The sequence below is a fragment of the Sus scrofa genome, chromosome 16 (assembly GCF_054392235.1).
Source record: "Sus scrofa isolate SSC_HxYL_T2T_F1_AM1 chromosome 16, Sscrofa_HxYL_maternal_Yorkshire_Landrace_v2.0, whole genome shotgun sequence".
In the NCBI taxonomy this organism is placed as follows: domain Eukaryota; kingdom Metazoa; phylum Chordata; class Mammalia; order Artiodactyla; family Suidae; genus Sus; species Sus scrofa.
The window spans coordinates 24,556,867-24,565,562 of NC_139398.1; the positions used below are offsets into that span (position 1 = coordinate 24,556,867).

At 32.5% G+C, this 8,696-nt stretch overlaps 1 protein-coding gene across 2 annotated transcripts in view; it reads right to left on the bottom strand.

The window, feature by feature from the left end:
- Positions 1 to 8,696, bottom strand: part of LOC146395468 (uncharacterized) — a 586,337-nt gene that overhangs the window by 104,477 nt on the left and 473,164 nt on the right. Inside the window, exon 5 of one of the 2 annotated variants that reach the window (XR_014831074.1) lies at positions 6,183 to 6,215. The exons of the other annotated variant lie outside the window; for it this stretch is intronic. The gene's annotated coding sequence lies outside the window, so the exon portion shown is untranslated. The remainder of the gene's footprint in view (positions 1 to 6,182; positions 6,216 to 8,696) is intronic. 2 annotated transcript variants of the gene reach the window in all.

Below are 8,696 nucleotides of genomic sequence, written 5' to 3' on the forward strand. Positions count from 1 at the left end.
AGGGGACCAATCAGAGCTGCAGCTGCTGGCCTCCATAATAGCTGCAGCAATATTAGGTTTGAGCCACGTCTGGGACCAGCACAGCTCAAGGCAACACTGGATCCTTAACCCACTGAGTGAGGTCAGGGATCAAACCCACAACCTCATGGTCCTAGTCGGATTTGTTTCCAGTGCACCACAATAGGTACTCCATGAGGAGGGAAATTTATAGTGATAAACATATTAAGAAAAAGAAAGATCTCAAACAAATAATCTACCTTTATACCTCAAGGAACTAGACAAAGAAAAATAAACTAAATCTAAAGTTGGTAGACAGAAGGAAATAACACAAATTAAAACAGAAATAAAATGAAATAGAGGCGATAAAAACCTTAGGAAAGACCAATAAAACTAGAAGCTGATTTTTGAAAAGATTAACAAAACTGACAAACTTTTAGTTAGAATGATTAAGGAAAAAAGGGAGAAGATTCAAATGAAAATAAAAAATAAAATAATATCAGAAAAGGTGACATTAGAACAGATATTTTAGAAATACAAAAGATCAAAAATGTATAGAAAAATTATACATCAAAAATTTGGGTAACCTAGAAGAAATCAATTCCTCTAAATATAGTACCTACTAAGACTGATCCATGAAGAAACAGAAAATCTGAACAGACCAATAACAAGAAAGGAACTAGTATCAAATAATCTTCCCATAAAGAAAAGCTAATGATCAGATGGTTTCCCTAGAGATTTCTACCAAAATATTTAAAGAACTAATATCAATTTTTCTTAAACACTTCCAAAAAAATTGAGGAGGAAGGAAAACTCCCAAACTAATTTTTCGAGGTCAGCATTACCCTGAAAAAAAGCCAGATAAGGACACTACAAGGTAAGAGAACTATAGGCCATCATCCCTGATGAATATAAAAGCAAATATTCTCAACACAGTTACAGTACATTGAATTCAGAAACACACTAAAAAGATCATATACCATGGCTAAGTGGGATTTATTCCTGGAAGATAAAAATCTGTAAATGTGATACATTGTATTAATAGGATAAAAGAGGAGTTCCTGTTGAGGCTCAGTGGTTAACTAATCCGACTAGGAACCACAAGGTTGTGGGTTCGATCCCAGGCCTTACTCAATGGGATCCAGTGTTGCCGTGAGCTGCAGTGTAGGTTGCAGATGCGGCTGGGATCCTGCATTGCTGTGGCTCTGGCGTAGGTCGTAGGTCGGTGGCTATAGCTCCCTAGCCTGGGAACCTCCATATGCTGCGGGAGCAGTCCAAGAAATGGCAAAAAGACAAAAAAAAAAAAGGATAAAAGATAAAAATGACATGATCAACTCAATACATGAACAAGCCTTGACAAAATTTAATATCTTTTTATACATAAAGATTTTCTCAAATTAGATATAGAAAGAACTGATCTGAACACAGTAAAGGCCACATATGGAAAGCTCACAGCTAACATCACAATGGTGAAAAACTGAAAAATGTTCCTTTAATGTTGAATAAGGCAGCAATTTTTACTAGTGTCATTTCTATTCAATACAGTACTAGAAGTTCTAATCAGAGCAACTTGACAGGAGAAAGAAATAAAAAGCTTCCAAATTAAAAAAAAACAAATAAAATTATCTGTTTGCAGATAATATGACATTATACACATAGAAAACTCTAGTAACTGTCAAAATGCCACTTAAAAATAATAACTGAATTCAGCAATTTTCAGGATATAAAATCAACATATGAATACTGATTGTGTTTCTATAAACAATGAAGTATTCCAAAAAGAAATTTAAAAAAAAATCATTGAATTTACAATTGCACCAAAAAGAATAAAATATTTATGAACAAATCTAACCAAGAAGTTGAAAATCTTAGACACTGAAAACTGTAAAATATTAATGGAAGAAAGTAATGCAGACAGAAATAAATGGAAAGATATTCCATATTCACGGATTGAAAGAATGTTGTTAAAACCCCTGTACTGGTTAAAACAATCAACAGATTTGTGCCTTTTTGTCAAAATCACAAAGATATTTTTTATAGAAATAGGAAAAACAATCCTAAAACTTGTATGGAACCACAAAAGACTCCAAATTGCCAAAGCAATTTTGAATAAGAAGAAAAAAGCAAGAAGCATCATACTTCCTGAATTGAAAATATATTGCAGGATTTCCCGTTGTGGCTCAGAGGAAAACGAATCTGACTAGTATTCATGAGAACACAGGTTTGATCCTTGGCCTTGGGGATCCGGTGTTGCTGTGAGCTATAGTGTAGGTTGCAGATGTGGCTCAGATCTGGCGTTTTGTGGTTGTGGCATAGCCTGGCGGCTGCAGCCCCAATTAAACTCCTGGCCTGGGAACCTCCATATGCTGCAGGTATGGCCCTAAAAAGATGACATTTATATTTATATTTATATTTATATTTATATTTATATTTATTGCAAATCTATACTAATCAAAGCAGTATAGTTCAGACATAAGGACCAATGGAACAGAATGGAGAGTCCTCAAATAAACCCATGCATATGTAATCACCTGATCTTCAATGAATGTGCCAAAAACACATCATGGGGAAAGGACATTCTCTTTAGTAAATAGCGTACAGAAAACAGTATATCTACACTCAAAAAAATTGAAATTGGACCCTTACATTGAATGCAAAAATTAACTCAAAATTGATTAAAAACAAATAAAATCTTAAGATCTGAAACTTAAACTCCTTGAAGAAAACAAAGGAAAAGCTCCTTGATATTAATCTTGGAAGTAATTTCTTGCCAAGCACAGGTAACAAACACAAAAATAGACAAGTAAAACTACGCTAAACTAAAAAGTTTTGCATAGCCAGAGAAACAATCAACAAACTGAGAGTGCAACCTAAGAAATAGGAGAAAATATTTGCAAGCCAAATGTATGATAAGGAGTTAATCTCTAATATATATGAGAAGCTCCTATAACTCAGCAGCAAAAATACCCAAATAACCCAATTAAAAATGGGCAAATAATTAGACAGACATTTTTCAGAAGAAGACATGCAAATGGCCAAGTATATGAAAATATGGTCAATATTTTTAACTGTCTGAGAAATAGAAACCAAAACCACAGTGAGATATCACCTTATACATGTTAAGATAGCTGTTATTAACAACAACAACGAAAAGATACCAAGTTTTGGCAAATTTGTGTAGAAATTTGAATGCTTGTATGCTGTGTTTGGGAATGAAAACAGTGTAGCAGTTATGCAAAACAATATAGAGGTTCTTCAAAAATTAAAAATAGAACAATCCTATGATCTAGCAATTCAATTTCTAGGAATACATCCAGAAGATTGAAATCAGAATCTAGAAGAGATATCTGCACTCTCATGTTCATTGCAGAATTACTCACAATAGCCACAATATGGAAACAACCCAAAAGTCCATCAACAACTAACTGAATAAAGAAAGATGGTGTGTGTGTGTATAAAATATAACATTATTCATCCTTAAAAAAAGAAGAAAAGTCTACTATTAGTGGCAACATGGATGCACTTGGAAGACACTATGCGAAGTGAAGCAAATCAGTTATAGAAGGACAAATACTGAATGATTCATCTTATATGAAGCATGTAAAATAGAAGTATAGAAATGAATGATGGATGGAATGTGACGGGGGAGTGGAAGGGCGCTATTAGGAGTTGGTATACAATGAGTAGAAAGTTACAGTTACGCAAGATAAGATCTGCTATGAAACATAGTGCCTGTAGTTAATAATAATGTAATAGTGTGCTTCAAAATTTAGGAGAGTAAATCCCATTTTAACCTTTTTTACCACAAGAAAAACAAAAGGGACACAAGCAAACTTTCAAAGATGATGGATATATTTTTCGTCCTGATTGCAGTGATGGCAACACGAGTGTACGTATACATGTCCAAATTCACCAAATTGTATCCATTAATTATGTGCAATTTTTTAGGTTTTTTTTTTTTTTTTGCTTTTTGTTTTTGTATACTAATTGTTATCTCTCTCAATGCGGGTGGGGACCTCTCCAGTGTCTTCTCATTTCACTTACTCAAATCCTAAAATTCCCCCTATGTTTTTTAAGTCTCCTGCTCACGAATCTCCTGCTCACAATATGAGGCAGTCACCTTGCACCCCCACCCTCCCACTCCCGCCCCACAGCTGCTTGAACACACAAGCACTTTCTGAGCTCCATAACCTATTAGCTTACTGTCTTATGTTTATTGTTTTGGGGGTTCTTTTTTTGGTGTTTTGTTTTTTTTTGTTTTTTTTTTTTTTTTCAGGAACTCTTAGCTTACTGTTTTGTTTTATTTCCTGGAAATATATTCCTCCAGACAGTCTCACAACATTCTTCTTACTGATTTTAGTCAGATTTCAGCTCAAATTTCACGTCATAAGCCTATTTTGGCTATCTTCTCAGAAACAGCATTGCTTTTCCAACATCATGTATCACCTAAAAATTTATATATTTTGTTCTTCATGCTCTTCCTACAATACAGAATATAACATACTTATTTGATTACTTGTCTCCTATAACCAGAAAATAAAGCCCAGGAGAGTAAACATTTTTTGTTGTCTTTGTTCTTTCCTATATCATTATTGTCATGACAATGCCGGGCATATTTTAAACACTTACTATATTTTTGTCGTGAAATCAGTTTTGAAAAGTGATATTGATAGTGAAGGTCTAAAACACTACCTTAAGAAAGATTCTGAGGTCTGTTTAGGATTAAAAAGAATCTAAAATGAAGTAGCACCTTCTACCAAAAACCAAATTATCCGATATTTGCTACTCTTGCTCAAGTGACCCTAAACAAGACTTCCAACATATAGTTAGCTAGAAATATTACTTCTATCCTTTTACACTCATTTATATATTTTCAAGCTTGATGTGCAGTGATGGGTTCTTTGCAATTATAAATCACACAATAAATAATCTGTTAATACAATCTCAGATCCTAGACTCTAAGATTAAATTCTATGATTAAAGCTAAGCATTTGCTGCCTCAATTAAATAAAGAAAATTCGACTGCAGTAAAAACTCACTTCAATTCTATTTTCCATGGGTAATTTTGCTTTGCCAAGTTTAGCAAATAAAATATGAGAAGCTTAGCAAAATTTGAATTTCAAATAAGCACACTTCTTTTAGTATAAGTATGTTCCATGAAATAATATATATATGTGTGTGTGTGTGCATGTGTGTGTGTGTATATATAGAGAGAGTAAAAGTATATCTCAAATATACATATATAATAAATACTAAATATAAAACATAAATATATATAATTAGCATACATATATTGTATCTGACCAAAACCCACTTGTTGAAATCTTAGCTCACAAAGATGATATTACCAGTAGGTGGGGCCTTTGGGAGACTTAAGCCATGAGGATGGACTCCTCATGAATGGATTTAAAAGAGGTTCCAGAGAGGTCTCTACACCCTCCAACCATATGAGGATGCAAGTAGAAGTCTATGATCCCAGAAGAAGGTCCTCATGCAACTGTGCTGGCACTCTTATGTGAGAAATAAACCTCTATTGTTTATAAACTACACAGTCCATGGTATATTGCCATAGCAGCCAAATCAATTAAGACAGTATTATATATTTGTTGTTTATCTATCTATCTACCTATCTATCATCTATCCATTGTTTATCTGAACTTCAAATATAAATGAATGTCCTATATTTTATGTGGAAATCTTGTTTTTATTACTTAAAAAATTATCATTTTGTTTGGAGATAAACTGTCTCTTAGCAAACAAGAGAAAAATAAGATAAAAATCTGATTACAGGGAATAATAGAATAAAACTAAATAAAACTGATTTAAAATGAATAAATCTTTCAACCTGACAAAAACTTATCCTTGAATATTTCCTATAGAGTACTGAAGCATTAAAACTTCAATGAATGGCTCCAAAAGCAGCTAAATTACAGAAAAGTGTATCTGATGACAATATAATAAAAATATAAAAATTATAAAACAATATTAAAATTCATTTCTGCTTGGAAATAAGAGCATATAAACACCAAACTGAAGTACTGTGTAGCATTCTGCCAAAAAGAAAATCAGAACTGAAATTTTAGAATAGTTTGAAAGTAGTAATCATTAGAAAAAACATTTCAAATCTATGGGTTATAGCTAATTTGGTGTGCACAAAACAACATGGTGTAGCACAGAGAACTTACCCAATATTCTGTAATAATCTATGTGGGAAGAATCTGAATGACAATGGTTGCATGTACATGTAAAACTATATCACTTTGTTATATAGCAGAAATTATCATAACATTGTAAATCAATTATACTTCAGTAAAAATAATTTTTAAAAATGAAAAAAGCCAAAAAATATAATACATAGTACAAAAGTTAGTTAGGAATCTGAAGAAGACAGAAATAGATAAAAACTTAAATTTATAGAAATCAGAAAGTAGCAATTAATTAAAATAAAAGCAAAAATTAAGGAATAAAAAAGCAAAAAAAGTAAAAGTTGTAGGTATCTAACAACTTGCTCTTTTTAAAAAAGGATTAAACCATTAGCTAAAGCAATTAAGGAGAAAAAAGAAAAAAAAGAAGCATAGATACATCAAATAAATATTGGAAACTGGGAAATAATCATAGAGATAACTTATAATAATCATAAAAATCTTTGGCTTATAAATAGTAATACTAATATATTTATTTGATAAAATATGAAAATGACATATTTGCTCTAAAGACCTGAAACTTTATACTAGATAAATAAGAAAGCATAAATGACCAAAATGATCTCAGAAAATATGCAATATTTAAATAGAAGTAAAGAATAAATGGCTTTTTAGAGCTGCAACTTCAGCATATGGAGGTTCCTAGGGTAGGGGCTGAATAGGAGCTATAGCTGCCAGCCTACACCAGAGCAACGTGGGATCCAAGCTGCGTCTGCGACCTACACCACAGCTCATGGCAATGCCAGACCCTTAATAAACAAATTTTCAGTATGGCTCCCTATATCTTGGAATCCTGACAAATACCTAAGGTCTGGAATAAACTAGTTTCTGCAATACAGAAAATTGACTATGCATGTTACAAGTATTGATTCTCTCATCACTCGAAGTGCCTCGGAAGAAGCTATAATCTCGGGCTGTTTCCTACCAGCCTCCATCAGCTTCATCTGTTTACCCAGGTATATAGTATAAATATTATTATTTTCTGTACATATCATTAGTCAAAATGTAGAGAAACACAGCTCTAGGTAAAAAAGAAATTCAGTGGTACTGAAACTGTGAGAGAATTCCAAAGATCTTTTACTTAAATATGCTTATTATTGATACCAATATCAACTCCTCCCCCTAAAAAAAGCACAGAAAGAAAAACTACATCAATTTCACTTTTCAAAATGTATTTAAAATTTCACAATCTGCAAACATAATCTAATACATAGAATTTTATATTTCAAAGTATATTGAGTCAAAAAGAAAAATTCAACTGGAGTTCCCATCGTGGTGCAGCAAAAACATCTGACTAGGAACCATGAAGTCGCCAGTTCAATCCCTCGCCTTGCCCAGTGGGTTAAAAATCTGGTATTGCCGTGAGCTGTGGTCTAGGTCACAGATGCGGCTCAGATCTGGTGTTGCTGTGGCTGTCATATAGGCCGGCAGCTACAGCTCTAATTCAACCCCTAGCCTGGGCACTTCCATATGCCATGGGTGCAGCCCTAAAAAAGGACAAAAAGACAAAAAAAAAAAAAAATCCAACTTATAATCATATTTGTAGATGCTACTTCATTTCTAGTATCATGCTAAAAACCAGTGCTATTGTATAATTAAATATAGAAAAAGCCATAATGGTAAAAGAAAATATATGGAGTTTCTAAAAGATAACAATAATCTTAAAGCCTTCATAACTGTTCTAAACTTTGCAGAGGAATCAAAAACTAAATATAATTCACCACTATATTCGAATCTAACAAATTAATTTGCACAATATTAGAATCCAGGAATCACAAAGTACTTGATTCATATATTTGTCCATAAGAAAATAATCTGAGTGCAAGCTAAGTGCCAAATCAAATCAGCTTAAAATATATCATGTCTGTGAATTAATTCACCTGTCATGTAAGTAGCACCTACAAGTTAATAAAGAGAGCCTTACTGAACCTGAACAGAAAAGTAGTAACCAGTATATATAGAGAATTCACAGAAGAGAAAATAAAAATATTAAAATTTGTTTAAATTTATTCATAATAAGAAAAATGCAAATTTAAATTAGCAGTTGTTATTTTTCATAATGGCAAAGGTAAAAAATTGTTGATAACATGCTATATTAAGAGTGCTACATAAGATATGAGGAGACAGACAAATTCACATATGGGTGTCTAAATTTGACAGCTCCTATTGTTGCCAACTTGTCGATGTCTATCGAAATTAAAAATTCTTACTAAAAGTCTTATAGAGATAAATTTACTTTTTTCTATTTTATGTATTCATGTGTTTTGCCATGTACACATGAAATTCAATGATAATTTGATGCATAGATGCTCAATTGTTACCTTTATTTGCTACAACTCTGCATATTATTTGTTTTCAATCATATGCAATTAAAAAAATTCTCTTAGGCCAACATCAATGCTATCACTTATATGTGAAATCTGAAAAAAGGACACAATGAACTTCTTTGCAGAACAGATATTGACTCACAGGCTTTGAAAAACTATGGTTTCTAAA